At 47.6% G+C, this 20,510-nt stretch overlaps 1 protein-coding gene across 4 annotated transcripts in view; it reads right to left on the reverse strand.

The window, feature by feature from the left end:
* Window positions 1-20,510, reverse strand: part of ERCC6L2 (ERCC excision repair 6 like 2) — a 1,058,011-nt gene that overhangs the window by 798,138 nt on the left and 239,363 nt on the right. The gene's annotated exons all lie outside the window — the stretch shown is intronic.

Here is a 20,510-nt window from a genome sequence, read left to right on the forward strand (position 1 = left end):
ACACTCTTACTGTGAATCTGTGCCGAAGGAAGAAGTAGCAGCTGGTGTGGCGGGAGAGGACTGCGTACCTAAGGTCTATGTAGCCTCAAACTCCTGGAACTGCTGAAACTAATTTGTCCTTCAAAAACAGCTGATAGTCCTTAGCTTTAGCCTGTCTTAAATTAGGCTCTGAGGATGCCCTCATCTAATCTCTGACAGTCTTAATGTTAGAATCAAGGAACTCAACAATCACCATTACAGGGGTTTTTAAATCCACCCCCACCTGAGCTAAGACACCATCTGTCCCAACCGTGCCCTGCGTGGAAAGATTATCCTCTGAGCTCACAGTGGTTGCTGTCATCCGAGGTTCTTTTCGCTGCTGCCCTGCTCATTTATTTAACTCTCTGAGCCAAAGCTGAGACTTCCAGGTTGCCAGGTCCACTTGGCTTAACGTGGTTTTGCATAGTTCTCGGTTTAAAGTCCTCTAGCTTGCCCCTGAACTTGGCCTTGTTACGGAGGAAATAATTCTATGGAAGCTAGCCAATTACCCTTACCCTGTGTCGTCAGACAGCACCCACAAGAGCACACTCAGCATATAGTACACTTGTCTCCCCCGCAAGAAACCTGGCATCCAGTCCAGTTTACTCCCACGGCCTAAAGGAAGTCCCAAGGCCTTTCCGACAGGTTCCAAAAGGCGTAAATTTACATAAATCTACAGGCCAAATCATTGTGTAATCAACATGTGTCCAGTCTCTTCTGTAGTCTTTAGTCCTTGCTGCACTAAAAGGATCCTAATACCTCCTCTACAAGCTTCATGCTCCCTCAATCCAGGTCACATACTTTAAATACCTTTATGCCATGGGACCCTCAAAGGCCTCGGGAAGCCTTGTGATGAGAGATTACAGCGGGTGAACTCTGTCGGCCTTGTCACCTGAATGGAGAGCACAGGGGCCACCTCTGCACTTCAACATTTACCCAAGCTCCGACATTCCTGTCGCAATGCAGAGGAGCCGGCATTAAATAGTGCTGCCACAATGTGCTGCTGCTGTCCCCAGGCACCCAACATCAGGCGAATGTCACACAGCAAACAGGAGCCAGGACCGCAGCAGCCTGCTAAGATGCCGTCATGCCATCTGATACGCATAACAGACCTCCGGCCAGAACTCGAGAAAGCAGCGTAACAGGAGAAGGCGAGGGACTGCGAGTGTTTCAGAAGCGCGTCATATGAAATCCACCAACTCTGGTGACTGATGGTGATTTCTCTGATTCAGTAAATGTTGGTGAGCAATTTGCAGCCACTTTTACCAAATTCATTCTCAGTACATCTGGTTCTGAATCTCTTACCTAGCATCCTAAATCCAGTTGCATATTTGCCTACTATTTCTTCTGTGTTTCTCTCTGCAATAGTTCCTCCATAGGTAAAACACTGCTGCCTTTAAGAGCAATATTGTGCACAAGCAGAGTATAGGAAAATGGCTCTCTGTTGCAGTTACCCCCCACTTTTTGCCTGATACTGATGCTGACTTGACTGAGAAGTGTGCTGGGACCCTGCAAACCATGCCCCAGCACCAGTGTTCTTTCACTAAAAATGTACCATTGTTTCCACAATTGGCACACCCCTGGCACACAGATAAGTCCATTGTAAAAGGTACCAGTGGTACCAAGGGCCCTGTGACCAGGGAAGGTCTCTAAGGGTTGCAGCATGTGTTGTGCCACCATTAGGGACCCCTCACCTAACACATGCACACTGCCATTGCAGATTGTGTGTGTTGATGGGGAGAAAAAGGCAAAGTCGACATGGCATCCCCCTCAGGGTGCCATGCACTCAAAATACTGCCTGTAGCATAAGGTAAGTCACCCCTCTAGCAGGCCTTACAGCCCTAAGGCAGGGAGCACTATACCACAGGTGAGGGCATAGCTGCATGAGCAATATGCCCCTACAGTGTCTAAGTCCATTCTGGCTACACTGAATACTAGGAAGTTTGGTATCAAACTTCTCAGAATAATAAACCCACACTGATGCCAGTGTTGGATTTATTAAAAAAAATGCACACAGAGGGCATCTTAGAGATGCCCCCTGTATTTTACCCAATCCTTCAGTGCAGGACTGACTGGTCTGTGCCAGCCTGCTACTGAGAGATGCGTTTTTGACCCCCTGGGGTGAGAGCCTTTGTGCTCTCTGAGGCCAAAAACAAAGGCTGCACTGAGTGGAGATGCTTTACACCTCCCCCTGCAGGGACTGTAACACCTAGCAGTGAGCCTCAAAGGCTCAAGCTTCGTGTTACAATGCCCCAGGGCACTCCAGCTAGTGGAGATGCCCGCCCCCTGGACACAGCCCCCACTTTTGGCGGCAAGTCCAGGGGGAGATAATGAGAAAAATAAGTAGGAGTCACCCACCAGTCAGGACAGCCCCTAAGGTGTCCTGAGCGGAGGTGACCCTTGCCTTTAGAAATCCTCCATCTTGATTTTGGAGGATTCCCCCAATAGGAATAGGGATGTGCCCCCCTCCCCTCAGGGAGGGGGCACAAAGAGGGTGTAGCCACCCTCAAGGACAGTGGCCATTGGCTACTGCCCCCAGACGTAAACACACCCCTAAATTGAGTATTTAGGGGCGACCCTGAACCCAGGAAATCAGATTCTTGCAACCTGAAGAAAGAAGGACTGCTGACCTACAAGCCTGCAGAGAAGGAGGAAGACGACAACTGCCTTGGCCCCAGCCCTACCAGCCTGTCTCCAACTTCAAAAACCTGCTCAAGCGAGGCATCCGACAGGGACCAGCGACCTCTGAAGCCTCAGAGGACTGCCCTGGACTACAGGACCAAGAAACTCCTGTGAACAGCGGCCCTGTTCAAAACCAGCTACTTCTTTGCAACAAAGAAGCAACTTCTAAAGACTTCACGTTTCCTGCCGGAAACAAGAGACTCTACACTCTTCACCCGACGCCCCCGGCTCGACCTGCAGAAAACCAACACCTCAGGGAGGACTCCCCGGCGACTGCGAGCCCGTGAGTAACCAGAGACGACCCTCCTGAGCCCCCACAGCGACACCTGCAGAGAAAATCCAGAGGCTCCCCCCTGACCGCGACTGCCTGTAACAAGGGACCCGACGACGGGAACCAACACTGCACCTGCAGCCCCCTGGACCTGAAGGAACCGAACTTCCACGCAGGAGTGACCCCCAGGCGACCCTCTGCCTTGCCCAGGTGGTGGCTGTCCCGAGAAGCCCCCCTGTGCCTGCCTGCACCGCTAGAGTGACCCCCGGGTCCCTCCATTGAAACCTACACAAAACCCGACGCCTGCTTTGCACACTGCACCCGGCCGCACCTGTGCCGCTGAGGGTGTGTTTTGTGTGCCTACTTGTGTCCCCCCCAGTGCTCTACAAAACCCCCCTTGTCTGCCCCCGAGGGCGCAGGTACTTACCTGGTGGCAGACTGGAACCAGAGTACCCCTGTTCTCCATAGGCGCCTATGTGTTTTGGGCACCTCTTTGACCTCTGCACCTGACCGGCCCTGAGCTGCTGGTGTGGTAACTTTGGGGTTGCCTTGAACCTCCAACGGTGGACTGCCTATACCCCAGGACTGAGACTTGTAAGTGTTTTACTTACCTACTAATCTAACCTTTACTTACCTACCCCAGGAACTGTTGTTTTTTGCATGTGTCCACTTTGAAAATAGCTTATTGCCATTTTAACAAAGACTGTACATGATGTTGTTTTCATTCAAAGTTCCTAAAGTATATAAGTGAAGTACCTTACATTTAAAGTATTAATTGTAAATCTTGAACCTGTGGTTCTTAAAATAAACTAAGAAAATATATTTTTCAATATAAAAACCTATTGGCCTGGAGTAAGTCTTTGAGTGTGTGTTCCTCATTTATTGCCTGTGTGTGTACAACAAATGCTTAACACTACCCTCTGATAAGCCTACTGCTCGACCACACTACCACAAAATCGAGCATTTTAATTATCTACTTTTGCCACTATCTTACCACTAAGGGGAAGCCTTGGACTCTGTGCACACTATTTCTTACTTTGAAATAGTATATACAGAGCCAACTTCCTACACAGAGTTTTTTTTTCTTTTTTTGCAATGAATACATCCACATCAATGGCTTCGTAGTCGCCATGATGATGTCGGGAGTAGTATGTAGACCCACCTTTGTGCAGTGACGTCAGTTTCTTTTAATGACTTTCCATGCCAAAGCGCAGAGCTGCTAAGAACACTGAGATTGGTGCACCAGAGCTAAGGACCTGAAAGGGGAATCCCTGTCCCTAGAAATCAGTTTGCAAGCGGCAAGATGGGTGGGCGGTAAGGAATCTGCAACTAGAATATGTCTCTACCAGATATTTCATTACCGAAGGCAAGTAGCTTGAACATCTGATAGAGACTTCTATTTGCAGATTCCTTACCTTAGAATAGAGACACAAGCAATGCCATCCTTGGAGGTGGGCTGCAAACCAAGATCATACTAGGAAGTCCTGCAGGACTGAACGACCAAAGTAGCCGTCCCGACAGACCTGACTGTCCAGGCAGTAGTGTTTAGCATACATGTGCAGGGATGTCCACATAGCTGCCTGGCGGATATCCAGGACAGGAACTCCACTTGCTAACGCAGTGGAAGCAGCAGTTGCTCTGGTGGAATAAGCATGCAAGCCCTCAGGGGGTTGCTTCTTGGCCAAAGCGTAGCACATTTTGATGCAAAGAATCACCCAGCGAGAGATGGTAAGCTTTTGCACCACCTTCCCTTTTTTCGCACCCACATACCCGACAAAGAGTTGATTGTCCACCCGGAAATCTTTAGTACGATTAAGATAGAACACCAACGCTCTTTTTGGGTCCAGACGGTGGAGTCTCTCCTCCTCATGAAAAGGATGTGGGTGTGCATAGAAAGTAGGCAGGGTGATGGACTGGCCTACATGAAAAGGAGTAACCACCTTTTGAAGGAAGGAAGCCTTAGTGCGTCACACCACTTTGTCAGGGTGCACAGACAAGTATGGAGGTTTAGACGAAAGGGCTTGAAGCTCACTCACCCTGCAAGCAGAGGTGACGGCAACAAGAAAGACAGTTTTGAAGGTGAGGAGCTGCAAGGGACAATTGTGCATCGGCTCAAAGGGAGTACCCATTAAAGAAGTAAGGACAAGATTGAGGTCCCACTGAGGCATGATAAATGGAGTGGGTGGAAATAAATGGGTGAGGCCTTTTAGGAATCTACTAACAAAAGGAGATTTAAAAAATGATGGCTGATCAGGTAACCTAAGGAAGGCCAAAATGGCAGATAAATACCCTTTAAGGGTGCCCCTGGTGGGCCAAAGAAAGAATGAACAGAAGAACCTCAGATAGAGGGGCAGAGAGGGGATCAACAGATTTGTTGGTGCACCATGCCACAGATTTATTCCAATGACAGGCGTACACAGTTTTGTTGAGGGACGCCTGGCTGCCAAGACAACAGCGCAGACTTCGGGTGGAAGATCAAAAGTCATCAACTGTCACTGCTCAATCTCCACGCATGAAGGCAGAGGCTGGACATGTTCGGGTGAAGAACCGTCCCTTGTTGCTGCGACAGAAGATCCGCACTAAGAGGCAGTCAGAGTGGAGGATCGATGGACATGCTCAATAGCTCTGGATACGACCCTCCGTGCCCAGTCCGGAGCTACCAAGATGACTTGGGCTGTATCGTTCCTGATCTTCTTGAGAACTCTGGGCAGAAGTGGTATAGGCGTAAAGGAGGCCGGAGTTCCACTCGAGATGAAAAGCGTCTCTGAGTGAGTGCCGACTTGGAAATTCCAACGCGCAAAACAGCTGACATTGCGCGTTCTCTGCGGAGACAAATAGATCTAACCACGGCTCTCTTCACTGCTGAAAGAGACCTTGCGCCACCTCCGGAAGGGGAAGCCATTCGTGATCGGCTGTGCATCAACGGCAGGGTTTGTCTGCTCTGGCGTTGAGAGAACCTGCCAGATGTTGAACCACCAGGGTTGTGCACTGAAGTTCCAGCCATGTCCAAAGGCGTAGTGCCTCCTCACGAAGGGTCCAGGACCTTACTCCACCCTATTTGTTGGAGTACCACATGGCGGTAGTATTGTCTGTGAACACCTGCACTACTTTCCCTTTGAGAGAGGGAAGAAATGCTTTTAACGCAAGCCTGATCGCCCGCAGCTCCAGAAGATTGATATGGAGCACAGACTCCGCCAGAGACCAGAGGCCTCTGATCTCCACCTCTCCCATGTGGCCGCCCCAACTCAGAAGTGAAGCATGTGTCACTATAGATAGATCTGGTTGGGGAGGGGAGAGGGATCTGCCATGGACCCAATGCGGATTTGAAAGCCACCACTGCAGGTCTTTCACAGTCCCCTCCGAGATCTGGACCATGTCAGAGAGATTACCCTGATGCTGCGCCCACTGGAACTTAAAGTCCCACTGCAAAGCCCGCATATGCCATCTGGCATGTGTTACTAGCAGGATGCAGGGGGCCATGAGGCCCAGCAGCCTCAGAATCAGTCTCACCGAAACCCAAGACCGAGGCCAAAAGATCAGAATCATAGCCTGAATGTCTTGGACTCACTTTTCAGGAGGATAAGCCCGAAACTGCACTGTTTCCAAACAGCTCAGATGAAGGGGAGAGTCTGCGAGAGAGTCAAGTGTGACTTTGCCACGTTTATAGTGAACCCCAGCGTGTGCAAGAGGTTCGCCGTAGTCTGAAGGTGGGAGACAACTTTCTGGGGCGAGTTTGCCTTTAACAGCCAGTCGTTGGGATAGGGGAAGATTGACATCCCTAACCTGCCCAGATGAGCTGCAACCACAGCCATCACTTTCCTGAACACCCAAGGGGTGCTGGTAAGGCCGAAGGGGAGCACGGTAAACAAAGTGCTCGTGACCTACCACGAATCGTAGGTAACGTCTGTGGGCAGGCAGGATGGGGATGTGGAAACACGTGTCCTGCAAGTCCAACGCTACCATCCGGTCTCCTGGGTCCAAGGCAGAGAGAACCTGAGCCAGGTTGAGCATTTTGAATGTATCTTGTATTTTTTCGCACCAGAAAGTAGCAGGAATAACCACCATGCCTACTTCAGGCACAGGGACCTTTTCTATAGCTCCCTTGGCCAAGAGAGCTGCGACTTCCTGGCGGAGAAGTGCCAAATGATCCTGTGGAAGGTGACTGAAGGATGGAGGCATGGTTGGTGGAGCAGATTCGAAAGGGAGGGAGTAGCCCTTTCAAACAATCTGCAAAACCCCCCTGTCCGTGATGATGTATTCCCAGTGGGGCAGGTGATTGCGAATCCTGCTGCCAACTGGATGGAAGTTGGAGAACGGACCAGGAAGGTTTGGAGACTGCAGCGGGGGCAGAGGTGGACTGGGCAGACCTCTGGTTCCCTGTCCCACGCGGGATTCCGCGTCCCCGGTCACGCAGAGGCTGGACAGCATGGGTGGCACGGTGGCTGGGTGGAGAACGCAACAGGGAGCCCCTTCGGTGGCCACAAAAGGGGTGAAAATAGGACTGCGGGGCGAGGGTCAGAAGAAAGACCAAGGGACTGAGCTGTAGCCCGGGAATCCTTGAATCTCTCCAAGGCAGAGTCCGCTTTGTCTCCAAAGAGACGGAAGCCATCAAAGGGCATGTATATGAGGGACTGTTGGACATCCCCAGAAAAACCTGAAGTACACAACTTGGCATGGCGTCTCAAGGCCACCGTCTTAGCAATCAATCTGCCCAGAGAGTCAGTCGTGTCCAGTCCACAACGGATCGTGAACTTTGCTGCATCTCTCCCATCGTTCACAGGTCGCGAAGCCTGGATGACAAGACTTTCAGGCATGGGGTGTTGGGCAAGAATTTAGGGTCTTTCGGAGCGGGCCGATAGCGGTGTGCGATAGTCCCATTCACAGAAGCCTCTGTGTTGGGTTTGGACCAAGTACCCAAAAGGACATCGGTGAGGGCTTCATTGAATGGCAAAAGGGGTTCTGAGGTGGAAGCCCCAGGCTGAAGCAGCTGTGTCAGGAGACTGTCCCTGACCTCTACAGTAGGAAGCTCAAGGCCAAGAACCTCAGCTGCCCTACTAACCACCATACCATAAGTTGCTCCCTCCAGCGCAGCCATGGTAGGAGGAGACAGCATGCCAGCGCCTGGAGAAGTATCCAGACAACCGCCCAATTCCTGAGCCCAGTCCAAAGATGGGTCATCCTGGTATTCATAAGGGTCCGGGGACCGCTCCAATCCCTCTTCGAATTCGTAACCATAGGAAAAAGGGTCAGAATCCGACCTGGGGCGAATAGGCTCCATTGAAGTCAAAGGTGGCGTCAGCCAACACTGCTCCGACTCCAAGTAGTTGGGGATAAGGATCGGGTCGATATCGATAGTGGGCGCTACCGACATCAGGAGCATCGACAATCGACCCGACGCTTGGGAAGGTCTCAAGGGTGTGGCCGGTGTGGATCCGAATGGGACTTCGGTGGCCTGAGCCGAAGCTGCTGGCGCGGAACCCAAAGGCCCCTCAACCGAACCCTTTGGGCCCGAAGGTGCAGTGTCGGGGTCAGTACACCCAAAGATGAGATGCATGACCTCATAGAACTCTAATTTGGACGGGGATTGCTCTGGTTCCAGGAAACTCTGGAAAGTGCGCAGCGGACCCAGACGCAGGCTCCGAGGACAGAGGCCATGAGCGTCAATGCGCGTCGCGTCAGCCGAGCGACGGGGGCAAAGTCGGAGCGCAATGGGACCTCTTCGACTACTTCTTCTTCTTACCTGCACCCAAAGATTTAGAAGAAGATAAGTGGAGATGGCTCCATGAACGGTCTCAAGACCTTCCTCTCGATCGAGACTTACGCGGAGTGGAGCGCCGGGCCGCCATGAACTTTGGGGACCGCTCCCTCAAAGCCTTTGGGTGCATGGCTCTGCACTCGGAGCACGACTTTGGGGCGGGGTCGCACTCAAGACACCACAGACAAACCTGATGCGGATCCGTCACCGACATCGTGCGGTGACAGTCCTCACACAGCTTGAAACCGATATTCGGGGACATCCTCGACGCACCAAAATTCTCACCAAAACTCGACAAAACCGTCGAAGTTGTGCAAAAAGAGACCAGTGTAGCTCTTCTCCAGATCAGCAGTGGCGCAGAAAGAAAAGAACTAACGCCACTGCGTGAAGACAGCATCTATATACTACTCCTGAACGTCATCACAATGACTACGACGCCAACCGTGCCCGTGGAGCTGACCGACGCCACCTACCGACGGGCAAGGGTATTACTCAAAGAAAAATCTCCAGATCCAGTCTGACGCCTGGGGGAAATTCTAAGGTAAGGAATCTGCAACTAGAAGTCTATCAGATTTTCCAGTTCACTTAATTGAAGCTTGAGATGCAACATGAGCAGGACTCTGTTGGTTCATTCAACGTTTTCATTCTCTGATGCAAAAATATCACACTGCCTTGTCATGATTTTTTTGCCCTGTCTGCTAGAACTGAACAGCTGGATGGTTTAGCCCAGAGGTTCCCAACCTTTTGACTTCTGTGGACCCTCAGTGAATCATTTTTGGAACCTGGGGACCCCCATTGAATCATTATTGGAATCCGGGGACCCCCTACTGAGTCAATAATGGAAGCTGGGACCCAGGCCTAAACATTGTTGATGATTTGACCTGCAAAACAATACACAAAAAATACAGAAACGAGCATTCCATCAAACACATACACAAATTATAACACATTTTATTTAATTTGCAAACAAATTAAATAATACAAATAAAAAGGTTAAATGTAATTAATACAAAGGTTGGAGTTTTATTCTAAATTAAATTGAAGCCACACATCTTCTGTACTATATTCAGTGTGATGCACATGCACTGCTCCCACACATCAATCTGAGGATACTAATTAATGTTTGGCCTCCAGTTTCAAAGTCCTTGAAATTTACAGTACTTTTCAAAATGTTCAGTTGTACATTTAGCCACTTTATTTATATACACTTTATTAAAATGTTATTACTTTATTTTCTGAGCAGTTACGGACCCCTTAAGGAGGCTTCGCAGGCCCCCAGAGGACCCGGGACCATATGATGGGAACCACTGGTTTAGCCTAAAAAGCTCTAACGGTAGGTGGCCTTGATGAGACCCAAGGACAGGCAGCCACAGTGGTCAAAACAACAGAAAATCTATCCCATATTACTGAATATATGTTACAAATAAATGAAATAATCTTCAAATGAAGACTTACGGTCACTGTGAACAAAGTGGATTCAACTTGGGCAACCTTTAAGGAGTCACTAATTTATTCACGCACACATATAGTTTCTGTCTACTGCACTGTCAGAATGACTACAGTTATGAATGGTCTTGAATCGTGTTGCTATTGTACAATAACAATGTTACATCTCTCTGTTTGTATTCATGCTAATACTAATATTAATATAAGTTCTCCAAGCCATTACATCTGTCCAATGCCTTTCTGGGTTGTTTTATTTAGATTTCTTTGTTGTATGTTGATGTGCCTACATAACTAGATATAGTGGTTATTGTACACCCTATAACATATTGTTCATTATGTAACATTATGTAACTCTCAAGAGGCATTAGGTTTACCTATGTTGATCAAAAGAGGTGTGTAGTTACATTTGAATGCTCGGTTTCCAAAACAAATATAACCAAAACTAACTTGAATTTACATGCCTGTCCTGATCATTCCCACATTTTTTATTTTCCTTTATTCTTCACAGACAAGTGTCTGTCCTCCATCAAATATCCAAGATCAAATCTTAGTCTTCTATGATGTAGGCTATTTTTTGACCAATGTGTTTGTTGTCAAATCAGGCAGCAAAATAATACATACGAAACACAAAAGTGATCTGCACATTTAAATTACCATTTTAAATGTATATAAAACATTACAACTTGGAAGGGAATGTATGAGGAAAATGCTTCTAACTACTTCTATTTGTTTTTTGCATCCACGGAGCAGGATTGCATCTGTCTAAAGTTTGTAGCGTTACAAAAGAGGACTTAACACTTCGCAAAAAGAAGGACCTCAACCTATAGTTCTAGACCACCAACCTCTGAATCCAAGAGATACAAAACCAAACCCAGATTGATTTGCTCAGACTTGATCCCCTTCTGTTTTGCCACAATGAACTAAACCATGATGTAGCACTTTTTAAGTAAATGATCTGGGTGGTTTTGGATCGGCCATTTACTCTAGAGGCTATTCGCACAGACTTACCATTTGAAGGCACAAGTATGCACTGTGCTTCAGTCAGAAACATATTCACAGTTTAGGGAATCTCACAACCAAACTAAACTGGATTTACACATCCACAGAAGAATCACAATTTTATAATGCTATAGTGTAAACGAAAGTCACAATTTTGTTAAACACTCTAAAGCAAGTATTTTCTACTAATCCTTCTCTTTCACAGCCAGCAAAATAAAACTCAACATTTTTTAAAAAGCTGTCCTGAAACGTTTTCCAGTTCCTGCACTGCAGTGTTCTGCAATAACCACTTTTTTTAAAAAAATTGTCATTTAGCATTTCATAAGATGACACTTATACAATACCTTCTTGCCAATTAAACAAATCTCAAACTTGATAACACCAGACCATAACATTACATACTGCAATTAGTCGTTCCCTATCCTGCTCCCCGATCTTGACTATTTAGTGACATAGGAAATGCAAGTACCACCCTCCCCCCAGAGTGTCTTTATTACTGAATAAGAGTAAGCCTATAAAATGAAAATATAGCTGTACATCTTCAGTAGCTTAATCAATGTCTTAGTCGAGCCATGCTGGGCGTCTCGGCAGTGCGAGTCGTTATGTAGTAATGCCTACAATAACCACCTTCTGAAAGACCATCTTCTTTCCATGCCTCTAACGAATAGCTAAAACACCCTTACCCAAGCACCAATCGTCCACTTCAGATAATGCAACCATACTACACTGACAAACATTAATGTCATATTCACACACAGGCATTCTACAGTTTAAAGCAAATATTATATGTGGGTAGGGTATAATTAATGCTCCTAATAATTAGGCAAGGAAGGTCACTTGCTTTTTATGCCCATTGTAGCCGTTACAGGCGTTGACTCTGGGAACAAAGTTTTCAAGTACAACTTCAGAAAGAAAATCCAGTCTCAGTACCTTTCTCGATAATGACTCTGCGTCTTCCACCACCTACCCTTGAAATGTGCAGCAGGCGGTCTTGGTTATGTAAGTGCCTCTCTCATTTGACAAGGCAATCTTTTAACTGTATGTACATTTTGTATTTAGGCACTTCAATGGGCTTCCGCTCAAATGACTATCAACTTTTTTTGGACACATTACTTCAAAACTTTTTTTTCAAGTCCTTTAAATCTCTTCTTTGTTTGGACCACTGCTTGTTTTCCAAGAGTGTCCTTTCATTAAATCAATAACTCCCTCTCCTTATCCTTTTTATTATTACTTTATGGATGAGGTTTATCAGACAATCTTAGTAACATGTACATTCCAACCCACCAACTCCAACAATTGCTTACATGATATGATATAGTTGGGACCTAGTTTCCACAGAAAAAGCGTTTTTTGACTTGGCTATGTGTAGGAAGTTGGCTCTGTATATACTATTTCAAAGTAAGAAATAGTGTGCACAGAGTCCAAGGGTTCGCCTTAGAGGTAAGATAGTGGCAAAAAAAGAATTTAAATGCTCTATTTTGTGGTAGTGTGGTCGAGCAGTAGGCTTATCAGAGGGTAGTGTTAAGCATTTGTTGTACACACACAGGCAATAAAAGAGGAACACACACTCAAAGACTTACTCCAGGCCAATAGGTTTTTATATTGAAAAATATATTTTCTTAGTTTATTTGAAGAACCACAGGTTCAAGATTTACAAGTAATACATTAAGTTACAAAATTACTTTAGGAACTTTGAATAAAAGCAATATCACATACAGTCTTTGTAAAAATGGCAATCAGCTATTTTCAAAGTGGACACAGTGCAAAAATCATCAGTTCCTGGGGGAGGTAAGTAAAGGTTAGTTTTGTAGGTAAGTAAAACACTTACAAGTCTCAACGTTGGGGCATAGGTAGCCCACTGTTGGAGGTTCAAGGCAACCCCAAAGTTACCACACCAGCAGCTCAGGGCCGGTCAGGTGCAGAGATCAAAGAGGTGCCCAAAAGACATAGGCTTCTAGGGAGAACAGGGGTGCCTCGGTTCCAATCTGCCAGCAGGTAAGTACCCGCGTCCTCGGGGGCAGACCGGGGAGGGGGGGGGGGGGTTTGTAGGGCACCGGGGGGGGACGGGACACAAGAAGGCACAGAAAGTACACCCTCAGTGGCACAGGGGCGGCCAGGTGCAGAGTGCAAACAGGCGTCGGGTTTTGTATAGGGAGTAACGGAGGGACCCGGGGGTCACTTCAACGATGCAGGCAGGCACAGGGGGGCTCCTCAGGGCAGCCACCACCTGGGCTAGGCAGAGGGTCGCCTGGGGGTTGCTCCTGCACTGGAGTTCGGTTCCTTCAGGTCCTGGGGGCTGCGGGTGCAGTGTTGTTTCCAGGCGTCGGGTCCCTTGTTACAGGCAGTTGCGGTCAGGGGGAGCCTCTGGATTCTCTCTGCAGGTGTCGCTGTGGAGGCTCAGGGGGGTCGTCTCTGGTTACTCACGGGCTCGCAGTCACCGGGGAGTCCTCCTTGAGGTGTTGGTTTTCTGCAGGTCGTGCCGGGGGCATCGGGTGCAGAGTGTAGAGTCTCACGCTTACGGCGGGAAACGTGAAGTCTTTAGAAGTTGTTTCTTTGTTGCAAAGAAGTAGCTGGTTTTGAACAGGGCCGCTGTTCACGGGAATTTCTTGGTCCTGTAGTCCAGGGCAGTCCTCTGAGGCTTCAGAGGTCGCTGGTCCCTGTCGGATGCATCGCTTGAGCAGGTTTTCGAAGTTGGAGACAGGCTGGTAGGGTCCTGGGGAGTCCTCCCTGAGGTGTTGGTTTTCTGCAGGTCGAGCCGGGGGCGTCGGGTGCAGAGTGGGAAGTCACACGCTTCCGGCGGGAAACATGAAGAATTAAAGTTGCTTCTTTGTTGCAAAGAAGTTGCAGGTTTTGGAACAGGGCCACTGTTCACAGGAGTTTCTTGGTCCTTGGGTGCAGGGCAGTCCTCTGTGGCTTCAGAGGTCGCTGGTCCCTGTTGGATGCGTCGCTGTTGCAGTTTTATTCGAAGTTGGGAGACAGGTCGTCTCCGTCTTCTCTGCAGGGCTTCAGGTCAGCAGACCTTCTTCTTGTTAAGGTTGCAGGAATCTAGTTTCCTAGGTTCTGGGGTGCCCCTAAATACTAGATTCAGGGGGATGTTTAGGTCTGGGAGGGCAGTAGCCAATGGCTACTGTCCTTGAGGGTGGCTACACCCTCTTTGTGCCTCCTCCCTGTGGGGAGGGGGCCACATCCCTAATCCTAATGGGGGAATCCTCCAAACCCAAGATGTAGGATTTCTCAAGGCAGGGGTCACCTCAGCTCAGGACACCTTAGGGGCTGTCCTGACTGGTGGGTGACTCCTCCTTGTTTTTCTCATTATCTCCTCCAGCCTTGTCGCCAAAAGTGGGGGCAGTGGCCGGAAGGGCGGGCATCTCCACGAGCTGGGATGCCCTGGGGCGCTGTAACAAAAGGGGTGAGCCTTTGAGGCTTACCGCCAGGTGTTACAGTTCCTGCAGGGGGAGGTGAGAAGCACCTCCACCCAGTACAGGCTTTGTTCCTGGCCACAGAGTGACATAGGCACTCTCCCCATGTGGCCAGCAACATGTCTGGTGTGTGGCAGGCTGGCAGGAACTGGTCAACCTACACTGGAAGTCGGGTATGTTTTCAGGGGGCATCTCTAAGATGCCCTCTGGGTGTATTTTACAATAAATTGTTCACTGGCATCAGTGTGCATTTATTGTGCTGAGAAGTTTGATACCAAACTTCCCAGTTTTCAGTGTAGCCATTATGGTACTGTGGAGTTTGTGTTTGACAAGCTCCCAGACCATATACTCTTATGGCTACCCTGCACTTACAATGTCTAAGGTTTTGCTTAGACACTATAGGGGCATAGTGCTCATGCACATATGCCCTCACCTGTGGTATGGTGCACCCTGCCTTAGGGCTGTAAGGCCTGCTAGAGGGGTGACTTACAGGCAGTGTGAGGTTGGCATGGCACTCTGAGGGGAGTGCCATGTCGACTTAGTCATTTTCTCCCCACCAGCACACACAAGCGGAGAGGCAGTGTGCATGTGCTGAGTGAGGGGTCCCTAGGGTGGCATTAAGACATGCTGCAGCTATTAGAGACCTTCCCTGGCATCAGGGCCCTTGGTACCAGGGGTACCAGTTACAAGGGACTTACCTGGGTGCCAGGGTTGTGCCAATTGTTGAGACAAAAGTACAGTTTAGGGAAAGAACACTGGTGCTGGGGCCTGGTTATCAGGGTCCCAGCACACTTTCAAATCATAACTTAGCATCAGAAAAGGCAAAAAGTTAGGGGGTAACCATGCCAAGGAGGCATTTACTTACACTATATCTTTTGTACCATTTGGCAAATCTTCATAACATTTTCCCAAAAAAAATTCCCAGAGGTCTTGTTGTGCATCGAAAATGTGGGGGTGATCCGTCAAGTTGGGGTAGAGAAAAAGAGGGGGGTAAAAAAAAAAAAAATTGTGTTTCCCATGTTAATTCACATAGGGTCTTTAGACACACATGCAGCCTGAACCGCTGGACAGAATCACTCCAAATTTAGCAAAAAGGTAGCTTGTGGTTCGCAGATCACCCTTTCTGTATTTGGTGTAAATATGTTCTGTAGTTTTTGAGATATTAAAGGTAAAACAAAAATTGTATATCTAGGGCCGCGGATCCTGGGAGATCTCCTACTGAGATCTGAAGGGCTGCTAACACTTCAAACAAGAAGTGTTGGCAGCCATTTTGGGACTTGGCTTAAGCACGAGTCCCCCCTCTTAAGGATTTCAGAAGGCCCTGGGGAGCACCACCTCCCCAGGGCTATGCTTTTGAAGTAAGCTGGGGGCTACACGACTCCCCCTGGCCCCAGGGACCACCACCACCACGGGGCAAATAGAATATAAGGAGGTGGCCTGTGCGGCCCGCCTCATGGAGCCATATATGGCCCTAGGGACTGCCATCCCACAAGGATGGCTCCTGATACCTTCCAAGGTGCCCACCCTCAGGAGGTAGCTGTTTGCTGGCAGCTCCTGCCAAGCAAAAGCAAACCCTCTGCGTTCAGCAAGCAAGAGCATTAAAAATGCAGAGTTTTCATCTCTTTTCCTGCCCGCTAGCATGTGCCCCCCCACACATTGTTTTTTTTTGTGTTGTACAGGGGGAAAAGAATGAGGGGAGGGGGGGGTCTGTGCAGTCCCCTCCCCCGCAAGGCCCATGAGACCTCCCTAAATATAAATATATATATTATATAGTGGACCCCTTTAAGCTCCAAATCCCTTTGGCCATGCAAGGCAGGGTTTGGTGTGGTGCGGCCAACCCCCACATCGTTGCGGCACGGAGTTGGCTGGATATAGTGGGGTTGGGTGGTTATTCGAGGATTGGCTGCAAGGCCCGGTTGGATTAGCCTATAGTAATTAAAAATAATTTACATTAATAAAACTATGGAAGTCCACTTACAAAACCAAATGTTACAGGGACATTATTGTTAGGCTCACATTTTAAATGTACAAAACCACAGAAATTCACCAGTTATAGTTAGAGTTAGAGTTATTTCAAGTAACTATACCTCGTGCCCTAAGGTAACTATAACTTGCGCCCTTGCCATGCACTGCTAATTATCCCAGATATTACAGCACTCATGACATCTTTTATATCATCATTGATGATATCACTGTAAGATTTGCTGTAAAAGTATTCATAAACAAACTGTGCATGGCGGGTGCACGAGTTATAGTTGTAAGCCACCTTCTTGCCCGCAGTTTCACTGTGGCATCAGGGTCATAAATTACTTTCCTCATGCCCGCTGCGTGGGAAGCTCACCTTGTCCCTGGACTACAGGCCCCAGCCACCATAGTGGCAGGAACCGCCTGCTTCCCGCACTTTCAGCGCAACATCGGGTGCATAAATTACTTACCTAACCCCCCAGCGTCGGACGCTCACCTTGGCTCTGGACTAAGAGCCCAAGTCACCATAGTGGCAGGAGCTGCCTCCTTGCCAGCACTTTCAGTGCGCCATACGGCACATACATTTCTTGCCAAATCCCCGCAGTGCTGGACGCGCATGGGTCATACCCAGGCCAAGTGCGGGCCCATTTGGGCCTGTCAGAGTCCAGATGAGGCTAGGCCACTCCTCCAACATCCTGCTTAAGGACGTGGCCTGTTGGTATTTTATTATTTTTTCATTTGTGACAGTAAATATGTTTTGTCCATCTCTTGAGGCCAGATAGCCAGTAGTAGAGCCAAACAAAAGTGTCTACCCTTTCCACCTCAAACTGAGAACATCCAGTCAAACCCAAAAAGAGAAGATGGCAAAAGACAAGACTTAATAGCTCCTACAAGTGCTGGAAAAAATCAACAGTATGGGTAAAAGGAAGGCCACTGAGGAAGTGTCAGGCACATCTAAGCCCAAGAAGAAATCATTAAAACCAGCAGGAAACAATTGTGTGTAATGGACAACATAGACAATATAATTGTCAAATGTGTGGACATTCTTAACACACCCCTTACCTCTGTCATTGGAGGGACTGTCCCTGCATGCCAGCAAACTTATGGGCGAAGTTCATACGTGGGTACCCTCATTGATTGAGAAAGTGAAAGCTAAGATCAGAGCAAGGCACGAATTCAAAAGCAAACATTGTTAAACATCCCTTGCAAATTTGTATGATCCAGAGATTCAGCAACTTAGTTAGGAAGGCTGTGCCACTGAGTGTAACAATCGCTTTTCTGCATTATTTATTGATGGAGAAGGGGAGGGTGGCAACCACACCCTGAATAATCAGGGTGAGTACCAGTGCGCATAGAAGGTGTTGGAAAGTTTAATGGCCACTGTTGCTTAACTGAGAGAAGAAGCGGGTGACCTTAGCAAAGTCATTTCAGGCTTGTAGAAAGAGGTTGGGGAGGTGGTAGCTCAAAACTCAACTGTTAAAGCTAGTGTGGGTGGGAGTGAAATGGCTAAAGGTGCATTTATCTGTTTGGAAACCTAGTCAGTTACTTTTGTTGCACCTATTTCTCAGACCCAATCCCAAACTCAGAATGATTGCCAATCCACCCGCCACCCAGATCCATTGTCCAAAACACTCAGATAATGTAAAGGTCTCACTTGGGAGTGGAGAAGCTAAGGACCGAAGTCCAGCCTGGGAATATTCAAGATGTGACAAGTACAAAAGGATTGTGCTAAAGAATAGTGACCAAGGCCTGAGGCGGTTTGCTTTGGAGCCAACCCTAACTAATTATTCTCAGTCCCTGTATCCAAGGGGGATGGTTCTTAGGGCGATTTATACCCAACCCTAACCCAGCAAGTATGAAACCACAGTCTACCTATGTCAGTTTCCAAGGAAGGCTGAAGGGATAAAGGAAGAAAAGAACTCCCTAATAAGGTCACACATTGGTTCAGGGAGGTTTGGCAGTGTTTCTCAATTATTAGGAGTGACATAATAGATGTAGAAAGATTCTCTATCCCTGAGAACCCATGGGATACAATACAAGTTGCCTTTAAGCATAAAGATCAGGTGGAAGGTTTGAAGGGGATCAATGCACGAACAATTTCAAAAGCACATAACAAAATTCAGCTTAAATATAAACTTAATATAGCACCCAATCAAGGTTGCAGCCTGGTAATTAGTAAAGCCCAGGCTGAGCAACAGTCTTCTATCTTACTGGAGACCAGCACAGTCCACTGACTTGCCCTAGATTAATCGGTATTGGTGATTGCTCCGGAGAGAGGGATCCAGATATTGAGGAAGGACTGTCAGCTTTACCCTTGGCTATTACATGCAGGGGACTGGGCTTGGTTCACAGTGACACTGGTGGAGCCTCTAGTCCCTCCAAGGGACCTGGCAGTTAAACTAAAGGGATCACAAGTGGCAACAGCAATGTGAGGAAGGTACCTAGCACAGGACAAGCAAGTAACTCACCTTAAGTACCACCTGATTGTTTAAAAATTCTCTCTTGGAATGTGGCAGGGATCATCAAGAAGTTGCCCGAACTAGACTGGGGACTTTTTGTTGAGGTCTATGCGATCTGCCTATTCCAAGAAACGTGGTACCCTGCCCCTACATACAGGAATGTATTCACCTACAACTGCAATAATGCGGTCCCAGCTTGGGAGAGGCACACCCTCCAGAGGGCTAGCAAATTGAGGCAAGACAACGTTATGCTGTAAAACTCATCTTATCAACAGTGACACACCGCATATACTGGCAATCAGACTTGCCATACCCTTAGGAACTAATCTGACAATATTTAATATCTATAATTGGGTGGGAGAGTGAACTGCTCAGACCCTGTTGCTGAAAGAGGTAGAGGGTGTACTTAGGGATTTACCTGGGGAGGGTTTCCTTTTACTGGGGGGGGGGATTTTAACACAACTTTTGAGCTGATGGTGGTCTCTCTCAGCGATCTAACTTCAGACCAAGATAATCAGTGGAGATTTCCACACATAGACCTTCCCGGTGTGAGATGGTCTCCTAGGGAAGCACAATTGTTAGCCCTCACCTTTAATTACGATCTTAGTGCAGAAAATGGAAGGACACTCTCGGATAAGAAGAGTAGAGTTACTTTTTAATAGACCTGGCCACACTAGCCGGAAAAACTGCTTAATTATTTTAATGTCTTTTATGGGGAGCGGGGGCTTGATTTGAACAGCTCAAAAAACAAATTTATGGTTTTTAGGTCATCTTGCCAAAAGAAATTGAGGAAAGTACAAATGTATGTTGGAAACAGTCAAATCGAGGAGGTGTCTAGTTTCGACTATTTAGGCATAAGACTAACACCTAGCCTCAATTGGGATGTTCAACTCCAAAAAATACATGTATTACCAACCTTCTAAGCTGCTAACACAGTGAAAATTCTAAAGAGGACCATCACAAAAAGGGAGATATACAGTATAATGGGAAGGCCTTAGGATTGGTTATGTATGGTTGGGAAAATTGGGGTTGTGTGAATAGCAGACTATTGGAAATACCTGAACATAATTTTCTAAGAGCCTTGTTGAGACTTCCATCAAGTACCAAATTGGTCCCAGTCTACTGGCATCGGATATAGGGTTTTTCCACCCCTTGAACCTTTCCAGGTGGGACTAAAGGGGAGGACTGACAAATTAATTTGTGGATGTGATCGTGAAAGGAAGCTCAGACTTCTCAAAGCAGAGTACAACATTTCGCTCAATATTAAAGCCCCTGAAGGTTTAAATCTGGATGAATAACTTTATGTACATATGGGCTGTGTCAGCATTTACAGTGACTTTCTCTGGTGGGCCAGCTTTAATATAAATAAGATACAGCTTGATTTACTAATACTGTATAGTTGATCTATTATGCTGTTCCTCTCTCATTTCTTGGATTTTCAGTTTAAATATTTATGTTGCACCAAAACATTTTCTTGTCCTAGTCCCCCCTTTTTC

Source organism: Pleurodeles waltl, chromosome 1_1, assembly GCF_031143425.1.
Source record: "Pleurodeles waltl isolate 20211129_DDA chromosome 1_1, aPleWal1.hap1.20221129, whole genome shotgun sequence".
Classification (NCBI taxonomy): Eukaryota; Metazoa; Chordata; class Amphibia; order Caudata; family Salamandridae; genus Pleurodeles; species Pleurodeles waltl.